Source organism: Heterocephalus glaber, unplaced genomic scaffold (genome assembly GCF_053883595.1).
Source record: "Heterocephalus glaber isolate CG9 unplaced genomic scaffold, H.glaber_assembly_v1.0 deba00001556, whole genome shotgun sequence".
NCBI classification, from domain to species: domain Eukaryota; kingdom Metazoa; phylum Chordata; class Mammalia; order Rodentia; family Bathyergidae; genus Heterocephalus; species Heterocephalus glaber.
In genome coordinates, this window is record NW_028258347.1 from 1,681,865 (window position 1) to 1,697,451 (window position 15,587).

The 15,587-nt window shown below is 38.0% G+C and overlaps 1 protein-coding gene and 1 pseudogene across 49 annotated transcripts in view; one reads left to right on the forward strand and one right to left on the reverse strand.

Annotated features, from left to right (window-relative positions):
* Rims2 (regulating synaptic membrane exocytosis 2) overlaps positions 1–15,587 on the forward strand; it is a 536,290-nt gene that overhangs the window by 261,470 nt on the left and 259,233 nt on the right. The gene's annotated exons all lie outside the window — the stretch shown is intronic.
* Positions 6,363–6,567, reverse strand: LOC147824036 (small nucleolar RNA U3; annotated as a pseudogene).

Genomic DNA, 15,587 nt, shown 5'->3' on the forward strand with positions numbered 1-15,587 from the left:
CTTTTAAAAATACCACTATAATTCATTTTGCTTTTTTCTGCTGGAAATTTTCTTCAGAGTTTAAATTATAATGCTTCAGTTTTTCAGCAATACAGTGTATTTCATGAAACAAAATTACCCATACTCTGTCAATCACAAGATTCTGTTTTAAGCAAGTTTGCTCTCAGTGATGAAACTGGTTAGAGCTAAAACCTGTCAGAGTATGTTCAGACATTTCCTGGCTGTATGACACTAGTCACTGTCTTTATCTCTGTATACCTGCTTTTCCCATTTGTAAAGTGAGCGGCTTTTATGATAACCTGGTAGCAAGATGAAATACCATACAGAAACATCTGATACGGTGCCTGATTTGCACTAAACTCTCATGTGATAAAAATGTTGCTATTATTGAAATAAATGATGTTCTATAAGAGTAGAGACTTTGTTTTTGTTGTTTTTTACTGATGTATCTTCACTACATAGAACACTTCCTAGCATAGACTGCTCAATAAATATTTGAATGAGCAAAAAGTAAGTTTTCAAAAGCATTTCAATTCATCTTTTCTGGAATCTATAGCATGAAGATTTTTAACACTGTTGGTAGTATCTAATTATCTAATTGTCAGTCAAAGACAAGTATCTCGAATTTTTAAGATTCCATTCAGCCAGTTAATCTGTGTATATGATATAGGAATGTGCTTTGGATTTACCTTGTACAGTACCCTCTCAGTCTCCCTTGTACATGTTATAGTTTCTTTGTCAGCCTATTTGGAGAGTTTATCTAGCATTTGTGAGAGTCTGATCTGCCATTCATCCTTTGATGCACTACAATCTTAGGCTAACAAAACTTCTGACTTTCTCTATTTCATGCTGAATTTTCCTCATTTATCTGACAAAGCCATTATTTTTCACTTCTACCCCAAATCAAGATTATGTTTTCTAATGGCAAAGCTGCTGGTTTTCCCAGCCACCCTCATACTCATACTGGTCTTCAACGACTTTTTCCAGACTGTGCATGTGTGTGTGTGTGTGTGTGTTGTGCATGTGTGTGCTTGTGTGTGTGCATGCGCACATGTGTGAAAGTGACTAGCCGACACCTCATGCTACTACACAAAAGTTCCCCCTTTCTCATGATTTTGTGAGTCTGGAGTTCAGGCAAGGTTCAGATGGTTGTTTTTTCTTTGTCGTGTGATGTTACTGAGTTTTAATTGAGGGAATCTACCTGATAGTCTGTAACAACTGTTGGTTGAAGATGCTTTCTCTTGTATATCTAGCATCTTGACAGAGCTGGTTGGGAAACTGTGTGGCTGGGATGCTGACTGATGCACCTGTATTTGGCCTCTCCAACATAGCAGTTTTTAGTTAGTAAGACTTTGTATATGGCCCGAAGCTCACAGTGAAAGACTTCCACAGACCACTTACTTTCATCTAGCTTTGAAGTCATGTAGCATCGTTCCCACCATATTCTATTGGTTACAGACAAGTTAGTGCATGGAATTGGAGGGGTCTGCAGAATAGCATGAATAGCAGGAGTCATGGTTCACTCGGGGACTCTGGAGTCCATCAGGTATAGCAGCCATAGGGCTTTAACAAGTGATACACATTTTCACTTATGTTTTGCTTTGTTCACTTGCATAGTTTTTTTTCATAAGTCTCTTCTGCAAATACCTTTTTTTTTCAAAATTTACATTTTCCCTCTCTAGGCCTCTGACCAGTTATCTGTGCTATTTGCCCCTGCCCCTGTTCATAAATATTCTCCTTACCTTGCAGCACTTCTCTTTTATACAGTAGATGACCGTATGTACCATATGGTGTCTTGTTCAGTTTTCCTCACTGTTGTCTTTTAGGGCTGTGCCTGAGTAGGGCTGTGGTGCAATGTCAGTACGTCTTTGGTTTGTACTGAGGTACTGAGCTAATCCAGCTGGGAACTAGGTATGCCCCTGTATCCCTTGCCCAGAAAGCCATCAGTGGCCCCTGTGTGGTTATGGGTATGAGCCGAAAGGAAATGCTAGTACAATAGTTGATGATGAGGAGTTGTGGGATACAGCAATATGCAGCTTACTTGTGTCCTGTGTCCCTGCTTCTGCTCAAACATGGATGTACAACTTCCATCTTATAATGGATTATAGTTTAGCTTATCTAACCTTTCAGTTTGCTGAATCTGTCAAGCCTCTAGTTTATGATGAGCACATGCAGCTATTTGGTCAGTGATATTTATGATTAGGGTTAAGAGCATACCAAGAATAGTTGTTAATATATAATTCTTATGGCAGATTGCAATACTTTGATCTAGAAACCTAAGAATGTGTATTGTGATTTCCCTATTTAGGCTTACCATAAATTTTACATGATTTCTTTTCCAACTATAGATATTTCTAATATCATACAGTGATTTACACATGGCCCAAGTAACAGAGCTGGATGTGTTCTAGACCTTCTTCCTGCTTTGGGCTCCCTTCTGTATCTTAATAAATGACACCTAATGTGGAGTATGCTGCCTAGAGATTGCAAAAAGATGGCTTACTAAGCATGTTTTTCCTTCTCATTGGTGTTGGGTCAAGATGTAACAATTTCTGTTTAGTATTGGAAGGAGTGATCTGGTCATGCCTATGACCCCTGTGTTCTTAAAAATTTCTGTGGTGTCATGGGCCCGTGAAATGTACATTAACCTTCCATCCTTTGGAAAACATGTGCCTAAATAGGGCTTTCCATATAATTGCTATAGTAAACAAATATGCTGCTCTGTGGAATGTTCCTATGGCCTCAGACTTTTGTTCTGTATTATGATAGAGGCCAGAAGAGTTAATTGTGGGAAAGGCTGTCAATATGCCCTCTTGTGTATACCAGATGTGGAATGATTCTAATTATTATTATTTTTTAAAATTAACTTTATTGGTACACTTTAGGTATAAAATACAGTTACATTCATCATTGGGATCTTGTACCATTACATGAGTCTCTTGGTTCTTTTTTTTTTCCCCTTCCCTTGCCCTCCCTTCACCCCCTCCACCTTCCCTATTTGCAAAGACCTTGTTTCCATTTTTTTTCCTCTTCTCATATTTTTTCCTTTCCCTTTTTTTCCCTTCCCCTACCCCTCCCAATTACCCTGCTCTTTTAGACCTTTTCTTCCTGTTACACAATATCAGTTATACATTTTTTAAGTTACAATATTAAGATCTAGGAGACATTACCACAGATTTTACAGAATTTAAAAGGATATAGAAAGCATATTACAAAAATCTTTTTTGAAATAAATTCAACAACTTCTAAGAAGTAACTTGGAAGACAAATTAATGAAACTAACTCTGGAGGAAATATAAAATTTGAGTAGCATCTATTAAAGAAAGTATATTCCTAGCTTGAAAACCTACCTATATGACAACAGCAGGCTCATAAACATTTTAACTGATAAATTATATCAAACATTTAAAGCAGAAAAAAGAAGGAACACCTCTCCCCTCATTTTAGGAACTCAACATTGTGCTAATCCTAAAACTGGATAAAGATAATAGAAAAAAAAAGTGTGAACATAGATAGAAATTTGTTTAACAAAACAAACTCTTAGAAGTCAGATCTGGCAGTATGTAGAAAGTGGTTTTGTTATAGGGATGGCAGTGTTGGTCCAGCATTGGAAGATCCACCCCCAAAAGTCATCATTTTAACAGAGGAAAGGAGAAAGCCATATGATCCTGTCACTAGTTGGAGAAAGAGTATTGGACTAAATTCTACAGCTGTTCATGGTAAAAGCTATCAGGAGACTAGAAGTAGAACAGAACCTTCTCAACAGATCAAAGACATGTACTCCATACTTCCAACAAAAACTCCTTCTATGAATGGAGACGATATAATGCTTTCTCCTTAAAGTGGGGAACAAGGGCAGATATGCCTACTCTTCATTTGTCCATTAAACTTTGAAACCTAGGCCCAAACCAAAATAGTCTGGCAATAAAATGACACAACTAGGATAGGATTGGCATGGCAGAAGCAAAAATCTTTTTATGTAGATGAAACAATCATCTACAGAGAAAATACTAAGAAATCTCTAGGAGCCCCTAGAACTTGTACTCGAATTTAGCAGGATTAGAAAACACAAGGTATATATAAAACTTCAGGTCTGTGTATACTTGCTATAAATGAAGAACTGGATATTGAAATTTAAAAGTTATGTAAGAGTACAAAGGACCCAGAAAAGCCAAAAACAAAAACAAAAACAGTGTTGGAAGACATTTAGCACCCAATTTTAAGACTTCTTTTAAAGTTACAGTAATCAAGGCAGTGTTGGTATAAGGAAAGACATATAGGTCATTTGACTCAAACAGAATCTAGAAATAGAACCACACATATATGGTCCACTGAGTTTTGAAAAATTATTTAACATTAGCATTTTATAGAATATAAACTCGATTCAAGAGCCGAGGAAGAGATAGTGTCTTCAGCAAACGGCACTAGAACACCTGGTATCCGTATATAAAAAATTAACCTCAACCCTTCTTATCCATACATGAAAATAACTTCAAGGGATCTATGAACCTAAATAAGAAAGCCTAAAAGTATAAAACTTTAAGAAGAAATTATAAGGGAAAATATTTATGAATTCAGGGTAGGCAAGAAGTACCTAGGATACAAAAAACAGGATGTATAAAAGAAAAAAATTGATAAATGAGGTTCCATCAAAATTTAGAACTTTAAATGACATCATTAAAATGAAAAGTAGTCTTTAAACAGACCATATTTACAATGCATATAACCTATGAGCAGAATATATAAAGAATTCTGAGAGCTCATTAATAGACAACCCAGTTAAAATGTAGACATAAGAAGATGATTAATAGCCCGTATAGCACAAGGAATGGTGTGCAACTCTAGAATCAGAAAAATACTAATCAGTACAATAATAAGATTGAATTATACACTCATTAGGGAGATGAAGTTAAAAGTTTTAAAAGCCTTGTCATGACTTTTACTTTTTGTTGGATTCTTCCCGTTTGCGTTTAATTTGTCACCCCCAATGGATTCATTCTGCTGGGTTTCCTGGGGTTGTGATCCTCATTGTCTTTTCCTAGAGTATTGTCTAAATTTTTTGGAGTGCCGGTTTCATATTTATGAAGTTCCTGAGGTGCTCTTTATCATGAAAGTATCTTATTTCTCCATCAATTTTGAAAGATAGTTTTGCAGGGTACATCAGTCTGGGTTGGAGGCTGTTTTCCTTTAGGGCTTGAAATACATCACTCCAAGCTCTTCTTGCCTTTGAGGGTTTGCACTGAGAAGTCTGCTGTGATTCTGATGGGCTTTCCTTTGTATGTGATTTGTTTCTTTTCTCTAATTGTTTGCAGAACTTTGGGTTTCTGGAATCTTAACAATTATATGCCTATGTGTAGACTTTTTTTGATTAAGGTTCGCTGGAGTCCTATATGCCTCACTTATCTGTATGTCAAGTTCTTTCCCCCTTCTTGGGAAGTTTTCTGCCATCACTTCTGTGAAAAGTTTTTTTATGTCATCTGCACTCTCTCCTGTTTCTTCATTGAGTCCCAGCAGTCTTACATTACTCTCCTTTCATCATCTAGCAGCTGCTGGATTGATTTCTCATGTTCCCTTACAATTTTAAAGCAATTTTTCTTTTCCTCCTCACTAATTGCACTCTTATCTTCTATATGTGAAATTCTATTCTCACATTGGTTCATTCTGCTTGCAGACTTTCAATAGAGTTTTTAATCTCTTGGAAATCTGTTTGCATCTGTTTTATGGATTCCATTTGTTTCCTATGTTGGGATTTCATCATGTTCCTCAGATCCTCTATTTTTTAAATCTGTGTCCTCTCTTGATTTATTAATCATGTCTTGCACCATGAGCACAATCTTTGCCATTACCTGAGTAATTATTTCTGATTTCCTTTTTCCCAGATCCTCTTTTGTTGCCAGTTCAGAGAGTCCAGGTGGTTGAGTATCAGATTGTTCCATCTCGTTTCCCTTTGGGGTTGCTGTAGGTGATTTGGAAGTCTGTTTTTGAGGCTTGTTTATGTGTTTTCTCATTTCCACAGGGTGGGGGGGAGCGGTTCCTCTGGCGCCCATGTGGCTTACCTTCTCTGCCCTAGGAGCTTGGGATGGCAGTGGGGGAGCTTCCTTCCGGGTGCTGGGACTGGCTGAGCTTCTCAGCCCTAGGAGCCTGGGACAGAGGTGGGGAGCTTCCTTCCTGGTGCTGGGACTGGCTGAACTTCTCTGCCCTAGGAGCCTGGGGGTGATTCTAATTATTTTTGATAAAAATGGAACAAGAAATGTTTTACCAGTTTAGTGTCTGCATATCATATACTTGAGGATATGTCTGTATTTATGTCTCTATATCTCTCTGTCCATCCATCCATCCATCCATCCATCCATCCCCCCCCCCCCCCCAAGACTGTGTTCTCATCTCTTACTCTCCCCAGCAGAAGAGTAGAATATTCATCAATGGAAAATGGCAGTTACAGTGAAGCAATACCAAGAACTGGTTTCTTGTTCAGGAGAGAACAGGCCATATTGCGTAGAAGGATACCACATACAGCATAGTCACTTCAAGTGAGGGTACTACTAGATTGAGTTTACAGTACTTCACTGTCATTTTTTTTAGAGTATAGATCTGTTTTTGTAGTGATGCATTAAAGAGGAAGTATGATGTGGACCAACATTTTGCATCTTTAGATTTTTATTTAATTTTTGTCAGTGGCAGAGGACATTTTCCAAGTTGCCTCCAGAAAATAGGAAATTGACTTTTCCATTATGGTAGTTCTTAACCCACAGCCGAATAACTAATGTATGGGTCTATTCTAAATACAACATATATCCATTTAAGACTGCTGTAATTATCATTATGTAGAATCATGGGATCAATGAATTCACTGTGAGCTAGACCTAGCCCAGGACTCAGTATATTATTTGGTCTCTATACATTTGAGTTTTCAAGGAGGAACATGATGGCATTGGAGTCTTAGATGTAAGGGTTCTTAAACGGTGAATTATCCCATCTCCTGTGTTTACTGTTACCTGAGATAATAGCTGTAGTCAGGTACTGGGATGTTAGAGCTCATCCTGTTGCCAACCCAGCCACTCCTTCAATTACCGGGCTCCAGATGTGAAAATGGGCTCAGGCCCAGAAAATCCACAGGAGTCTTGTCTTTTTTGGGGGATGTTGTTATGGTTTAGATCTAGAAGATTCCTGCAAACCCTCATGTGTTCTGAGATGGGGCTTTTGGGAGGTGATAGGATCATGGTGGTGCTATAGCTCACTTGCTGTTAGGGAGTGGGGCCTGTTTTAGAAGTAGGTCCCTGGGGGCATAACCTGGAAGGGTATATCTTCTTCCCAGTCTCCTCCCTTCTTGCTCTGCTTCCTGGCTGCCATGGGTTGAGCATCTGTCCTTCTACCATGCCCCTCTACCATCCTGTCTCCATGGACTGTCAACCAAAATAAACCTCTAATCCTTTAAGTTGCAGTGTTGAGTATTTTGTCCCAGCAATAAGAGTGACTAAGACAGAAATTGGCACCAGAAAAACGATGTCGTTGTTGACCATGTGGTTCAGTTGGCTTTAGATGTGTCTTGTAGAAGGAGTTTGGAACAGTTTGGAGGTTCTGCGTAGAGAAACTGTAGAATGCTCCAAGCAGAGTAAGCAAGGATGAATGGAAAATTTTGGCTACATTTCCGAAGACCAGAATGGTGACAGAAATGCAAAAGTAGAGGCCAAGCTCAGGAGGTTCCAGTTGAGAACAAGGACTCCATTGGCAGTTGGACTTGAAGCCATGTGTATTACACCCTGGAAAGCAGAATAGTTGTCTATATTTTGCACATATTCTGGGACATCATGGGAATCTGAGAATAGGGCTGTGGACCAATTAATCTGGTGGAGAAAATTTTACAGTAGCTCAATGTTCAGGCTGTGGCATGGGAATTGCTCTCTGGTTTAGCTAGCTTTATATTGAGAATCAGGGAGCAAACCTAGAGCTGAATGATGTGAAGCTTGTCAAAAAAGGAAGTGCCTGCAGTGTTGGTCCTTACAGAGAGAGCATGATTGCTAAAAAGACAAGCACTAAAAAGAACCCAAGTACTTTGTATCAGGGGAATAGGAATGATAGTTTGAGGATATCTTAGGAAAAACCTTACCATTGCAGCTCAAAGCTGTAGTGATACACCTTGGTTTGAAAAGAATCCCAGGGAGCTCAGCTCATTTAGGCCAACTAGGAAAAAGTTTCCTGGAGTTTGGCCAACTCAACACTCACAGCCCTCTGCAGCCATGATACGAGGGGCCTAGCTACTGCTCAAGCTGGCAGCAGACCTTGGCATTAACTACATGGTGCTGGTTTAATGGGAATGCAAAATATAAGGGTTCTGGGATCATGGAGGCTTCCATTCAGAAAAAGGCCCAGGAGGACAGTGCATGAAGCTGTGAGGGTGAAGTAGAAAGTGCAGTGGAGACCCCAGGTTGGAGATGTGGAACATATGTTAAGAAAATCCCCAGACACTGAGTGGAGCCACCCTAAGAAAGAGACCATGAGGGCTGCAACCAGCAATGCTGTAGGGGTCAGGCCACCCAAGACCTTTGAAGTTCACATGTTCTCACAAGTTGCTGTGGGTGCTGCACACCTTACAGAATTTAAAATTTGCACTGCTGGATTTCAGTCTTGCTTTGGTCTGATTTCCTTTTTATTCCCCTATTCCTTCCTTTTAGAATAGGAATGTTTACCATGTGCCAGTGTATCTTGGCAATGTTAAATTTTCTTTTTGATTTTTAAAAGGGCTCACAGCTAAGAGTTTGCCTTGAGTTTCACAGGAGATGTTGTATTTTGACTTTCAGCAATGCTGCAACTCTTAGAGATGGACTGAGTGCATTTTGTGTAATGAAATGGACATGAGCCTTTTGAGGACCAGGGCAGCACATTATGGCTTAGACCTGGAATGTCCCCCAAAGCCTCACTTGGTTCTAGGGGTGGGGCTTTGTTGGAAGTAGGTCACTGGGGGCATAACCTGAAAGGGAGCATCTCCCTCCCAGGCTCATCCCTTCTCCCTCTGCTTCCTGGCTGCCATGGGATGAGCACCTTGTCCTCCACCAGGCCCTTCTGTCATTCTGCTTCTGCTTTGGGAGCCATCCAACCACAGACTGAAACTATGAGCCAAAAAGTCTCTCCTCTATGTTACAGGTGTTAGATATTTTGTGCCAGCAATGAAAAAGGCTCTCAGACAGGTGGCTTCTGTTAGCCTCTTGGTCATCCATATTTTATTTGTGTTGATTGTGTAGATTGAGCATACCCTCATAGAGTGCTCGTTTTTGTTGCTCTTAGGGATGCTATACCCAATGATATTTTCCGTATCTTTGTGGATCAGCTCCTGTTACTACCACCCCTGCTCTACACTTATTATGATAATGGCATTCACCATGCATTTGATTGTTTGCTAATAGCTGTCACTTGGTTTCTATTTCTGGCTCCTCTTTATCCCTTACAACTGGTGAGCCCAGATAAGTAACGGGATCTCTTGCTGTCAGCCCTGTCATTCAGAGGAAAGTCAACTCTGATCTTCTCAACGAAGATAGGTCTGTCTCAGCAGTTGGTTCCTTATTTCTTTTGTAAATGGAAGGTCTTCCGGATCTCTCTTAGAGCCTCCTGACTGACTAGTGGGTTTTTATGGGACCGGTCCTTTAGCATGCTTGCTTATCTGAACCTTTTAGTCCTTGCTTCCAGCTGTGGCAGTTCTGCTTCACTTGGTTTAGGCCATTACTTTTTTCATGCTTCCAAGAGCTGTCCTAGTAGCATTTTAAACATCATTTCCCAGGGCTGTTGCCAAGGTGTTGAATCTTTCATCATAGGAGAATGTTTCCACATCTGTAAATTGTTTCTCACCAAAGTGTGTTCCAGTATTCCTTTCCATGCAAGACTGTGAAGACCAATTCTCATGTGACCTCCTGGGTTTTCCCACTACAAGTTACCATGTCCTACAGTTTCAGGGTAGAGGGGGCTCCTTTGTTTCTGTTATAGGCTCAGAATTTATGTCATTGAATTATTTTGTAACTTAACCCTAGTTATTGGCATAATGGCCCAGATGAGAAATGGAAATGGATACTGAAAGGATCATGTCCTCTTTTGCAAGGAAGCAGTCTTTGCATTGTCATCAAACAAGTGGACATAGGAGCCTTTAACAACAAGGAGGGGGCATAGGCTCAGAGGGCTCCACAGGTTTTTCCTTGGAAATCAGAATGTTTAAAGGGTTGGGTTTTAGGAATTTCAAGTACATGAAACCCTCATGTCCCTATTGTACATCTCAGGTTCTCTCACTGAGGGTACTTCCTTTAGTATAGAAAACTATGGACATCGAGGATTTTACTTTTTTTACCTTTGCCCTTAGGACTCAGACCTGATTCTTAGCTGTGTGTTTCCAAAGAAATCTTTTGTTTTTTGTTCTTCACTTTACATTGGTAATTATTCATTTTTTCATTACTGAAATATTTAATTGCCAACATGTTTTCATTGTCTTTTTCAAATTCACTCACGGTCCCCAACAATAGCCATAGCATTCTACTTTTCTAGAAGCTCACAATCTGAGATTGCCATCCTTTTTACCAGTTTCCCATTTCAACTCACCCCTGGTGAAAAATTTTTACAGTTGAACTGTTCCCTCATGGCAGAGGCTGTGATGGCTCTGTTTACCACCAGTGACACAGTCTTCACTGCCCACTGGCCTGGCTGTGGTCCAATCCCCAAATCCTACTTTAGAGTCTTTCCTAGGACCATTCCTGGCCCAACTGACATAAATTGGGTTACACAGAAGAGTGACACTGAGATAGATTTTTATGCAGACAGGATTTTGAAGGGATGTTCTTGGTAATGACATATGTGAAGGAATAATAGAAGAAGCACTTGACATGGGGAGAAATTGTGGTTCTCTTGCAACATAAACTTCACCTAAACCCACAAGAGCCTAGAACTGTGGTAAATCTTTAGACCTAACCTAAAATGAGGCAAAGGGGCCAAATGTTCTAGATGTTGACTGACTGCTGTGGGTAGGGTAACTCTCATTACATGAATGTGATTATTGGCCAGGGGAAGAATTCAGCTCTGAGCAATCAGCCTGCAATGCTTGATATGGCTTGGAGAATGATTGCCATACTGAGATGTCCATATGAGTGGCATACAACAACATCCACTAAAGCATCATGTTCAGAGTCACCTCCTTATTTTTAGAGGAAGGATGGATGTAGTAATTCTAAGCACCCTTTATTCAGGTTCCCTTTTGAGAGAGAGAGAACATTTCTGGAATCGTCCTCAGTAGGATTTTTCCTGTGTCTTCTTGGCCATAATTACTACTCATGCCATTTCATAATCATGAGCAAGGAGCTTCAAATTATCAAAATTGCCTTAGAGTTCATAATTCTAAGGGGATAGGAAATGATTGTTAATCAGATTGCCAGTTATGCCCACCAAGGTGTTTGCTATAAGAGTTACAGTGGAGCAAAGCTGGGGACAGCTTAGATGTTTTAAACATGGTGTGCTGCTGCTGGCTCATACCAGATGGTGAGAGCTGATGGTGTTCATCTCTTCCCAACTTCTCTTATCAGTGACATCATTGTGGGGCTTAAAACTGGCCGAAGTAGAAGAGTTTGCACCATAGAAATAGACAAATTTTGTAAAACAGGACCTACCCCCTGCCCCCGCCAGAGAATTGATTGTTTAACATTAACCACTATTCCATTGATACTTATTTTAAAGTTGTTATAGACTTGAAGACTGTAGTAACAAGGAAAATTATCCAGGATATATTGTAAAAGTTCTCAGAAGCAGAATTTGAAGTTACATGTGTGATCTTAAAATGCAGTGTGAATAGTGAAAGTTGGAAAGAAAGAAGGATAAATTAGCAGTTTCAATTGTTGGGGCAATAGTAGGACAAATTTAAGGTAGAATGCTTCATAAACATTATTAAGTTAAAATCAAGATATTGAAGAACAACTTTGCCTACTATGTGATTTAAGTTTAAAACTTTTATTAACCTAAAGTAATAAAATACAATTATATAAAATAGTTAATAAACTCCTGCCTTAATTTGAGTATATAAAAATATTGTATGTAGAAAATCTGAACTTTTTTCTGTTTTTAAAAGAGAAACAAATACATAATTGGGTTAGTTTATATTTTGTAGGAGAAGTAAGTGAAGAAGAAAATCTAAGAGCTGAATCTTTTTATTATTTATAGCCAGATCTTCATACTTAAATATGTTTCACTTATACCAGTAGAACCCCTAACTACCAGAGTTAGGAAAGATTTTACAAGCTTGTGGTATAACTTGCTGATTGAAGCATTGGTCTCCATGTCATACCTGCAAGTGGTATTCTAGCCTCTTCTTCAGACACCTCCAGTGATGAGGTGGTGGCTGTCTGTGAAGGAAGTGACACAATATGTTTAATGTTTTACTTTGAAGTAATGATAGATTTTAGAGGAAGTTGCAAAGGTAGTACAGTGTACCTTCCCTCAGTTTCCCCTAGTGGTTATAGCTTATATCAAACTAGTATAATGTGTCTATACTGTAATCCCTACTACTTGGGTAAGATAGTTTCTAAGACCCCTGGGGGATTCTTGAAACTGCAGCTTGTACCAAATCTTGTGCATACTGTTTTTTGCTCTTCATACATAACAGTTATAACAATGCACTCCAATACAAGTTATGTGAATAGTGTCTCCCGATCAGCTGCTGAACAAAAGACGATTCACTTCTTGGGTGGAAGAGTGGGTTGACATGGATTGGATCACATTGCTCAGCACAGCCATTTAAATCTTACAAATTGTTTATTTCCAGAATTTTCCGTTAGTTTTTTCAGAAGCAATTGACTGCAAGTAACTGACACCACAGAAAGTGAAACTATGGGTATAAGGGCACTACTGTAGTTCTCAGACATCTTATCACCATGGATTTGTGTTATAAACATCCTGAACTACTCCACCACAACAAAGATTGTCCTAATACTGCCTCTTTATAGTGACGTCTCACCCCAGCTGCCAACTGCTTTAAAAAACCCTCAAAATGTACACATAGAATATGACTTCATTAGTAAAGCATTCTCTTAGTGACAATGAGATTTTCCCCCATTCAGCGTAATGCACCTGAGCTCCATCCTTGTAATTATCAATAGGTTGTTTTTCACACTGAGTACTCTTCTATGGTGTGCATATACCAGTTTGTTTAGTCATCTGGTGTTTACACTTTTTGCCAGTTATCAATAAATATATAGTCTTTGATGAACTTTGTCTTTATATAAAGCATTCCACTTTTTGTTAGTATTGACTATGATCTTAACTGTAGGTTTTATGTTTTTACTATTTATTTATTGAAGTTCCCTTCTGTTCCTTATTTTCTGTGTTTTCTAATTATGAATTTTTTTTATCAACGATTAGTATATTAGGATCACTTGGTTTTTCTCCTTTAACTTGTAATTAGATGGTTACATTGATTTTGAAATATTCAGTTTATATTCTAGAAATAAACCCTACTTGGTTATATGTATAATTTCTTTTTACACATTGCTGAATTATATTGGCTAATATTTTAAGAATTTCCTTGTGTATTTTCATGAGGAATGTTGCTCTGAAGTTTTATTGTTGCTTGCCATTGTATTTTTTGTTTTCTGGTAGTTTCTTCCTTTTCATTTCTGAATCTTTTTCGGATCTTCCTATGGGCTATTGAACATTTGTTGTGAATGACATTTTGATTTATCTATAGTGTTTAAGTGACTTTCTTTTCATTATGTGTGTGTGTGTGTGTGTGTGTGTGTGTGTGTATGTTTGGTGGCTCTTGATAATATATTTTCTATGTATAAATTATTACATTTTGTTGTATTTACATTTAACCAGGTAAGTGAAATGTAAAAACCCTTTATCCTTACATTCCCCTGTCTATGATGTTATTGTGTTAAGTATGTTCTGTATATATATTGAAATCCCCATTAGACAATGTATACTTTGCAATTCCATCATCAAATATAAATTAGAAAATTTGAGAGAATTAAAGTTTATTGTATTTATCTATAGTTTTGGTCACCCTGCTTTTTCATTTCTTCTCAGTATTTCCAGATTCCTTCCTTTTGTTTTCTTTTTTATTTCCAGAACTTCTTTTAGCTATTCTTTTAGATCAGGTCTGCTTGTGATATATTCTCATAATTTTCTTTTATCTAGAATGGTTTCCATTCTGGAAAGGTGATTTCATTATAATTAAAATTCAGACCAATAGTTCTTTCATTTCAGCAATTGAAAAACATTGTACCACCTCCTCTTGGCCACCAAGGTTTCTGATTAGAAATCTGTTGTCAAGTTGTTTTCCCTTTTTAGGTAAGGTGTTTCATTTTTTGCTGCTTTAAAGATACTTTGTTTTAATTTCAAATTTGTCTGAGGTCTTTGGGTTCTTCTTGTTTTGAGGTTTACATAACTTCTTATGTCTGCAAGCTTATATCTTTTGCCATTGGTTCTTTGAGTACTTTTTCAGCCCATTCACTCTGTTTCTCCTCTTCTGGAAATACAGTGGTGTGAATGTTACACCTTTTGTTATGGTCTCTCAAGAGTTTAAGGTTCTGTTCTTTTTATTTAACTTTTTGTTGATCTGCTTTTCAGATTGAATAATTTTTCTTTTCCCTTCAAAATCATTGAGTCATTTCTCAGCCCCAAACAATGGAACCCATCTATTTGCTTTTTAAATGTTGGTTATTTTGCTGTTCTAAATTTTTCATTTGGTTTTCTTTGTGTTTTTAATTTTTGTCCCTGAACTGGAAAGCCTAGCAATACATTTTTTTTTACTGCAACTGAAGTAAATTACTTTACTACTTTATTACTTTAGTTCTGCCTTTTGAAGCTACAGAGAATAAGAATTTTAAGTGATAAGTATTATCTAAATAATAATAACTGTGATACTTTAAAACTAGTTTCTGTATGATTTACATTCATTATCTTGGTTAATTCTTACCAACATCAGTTTTTACTCACTCAGCAAGTGTTTACTCAGTATCTGTGGTACATGAAACTACTCTTTTAGTTTCATCTGATGTTTTTGCTTTAGCCTCAAATGAGTAAAGGGCTTATTTAATTTACAGAGAAAAAAAATCACATTTCTGCCTTTCTGGTAGATTGCAGGTATTGGGGGAAGGGAGCGATTGTGAGGTGAATTCTCTTATTTTCATGTACATCATTCAAGAATTTTAATTTACAGGTGCCATACTACTTTTCCCTTTAATTTACAGACTTATTAATGTTTAGTTGAGGAATAATGTATTTTAAAAGAGCAGTGGGTTTTCTGAGAGGCAAATGTTCTCAGCTTTTTGAGTAACCACAGGGGAGCAGCATAAGCATCCCTTGGGCTGGTCATCTTCATTTACCCTATTGCGTTATTTTAAAATCCCAATAGTTTATCTGTGCTGTAAGAAAAAAAATTGAGAAGCACTTCTGTAGCTCACAGGTTACAGAGTGTGGTTTTTTCTACAAGTTTCATTTTGTGTGTGTTAGATAATACAGCTTCATTCTCCTTCTTAGTCCTTAGTGTGTCTCCCACATCAGTGAGAGGCTTATTAAAGCCAAGAGGGCTGGACGCCACCAGTTTCTGATTCACTGGCTCTAGG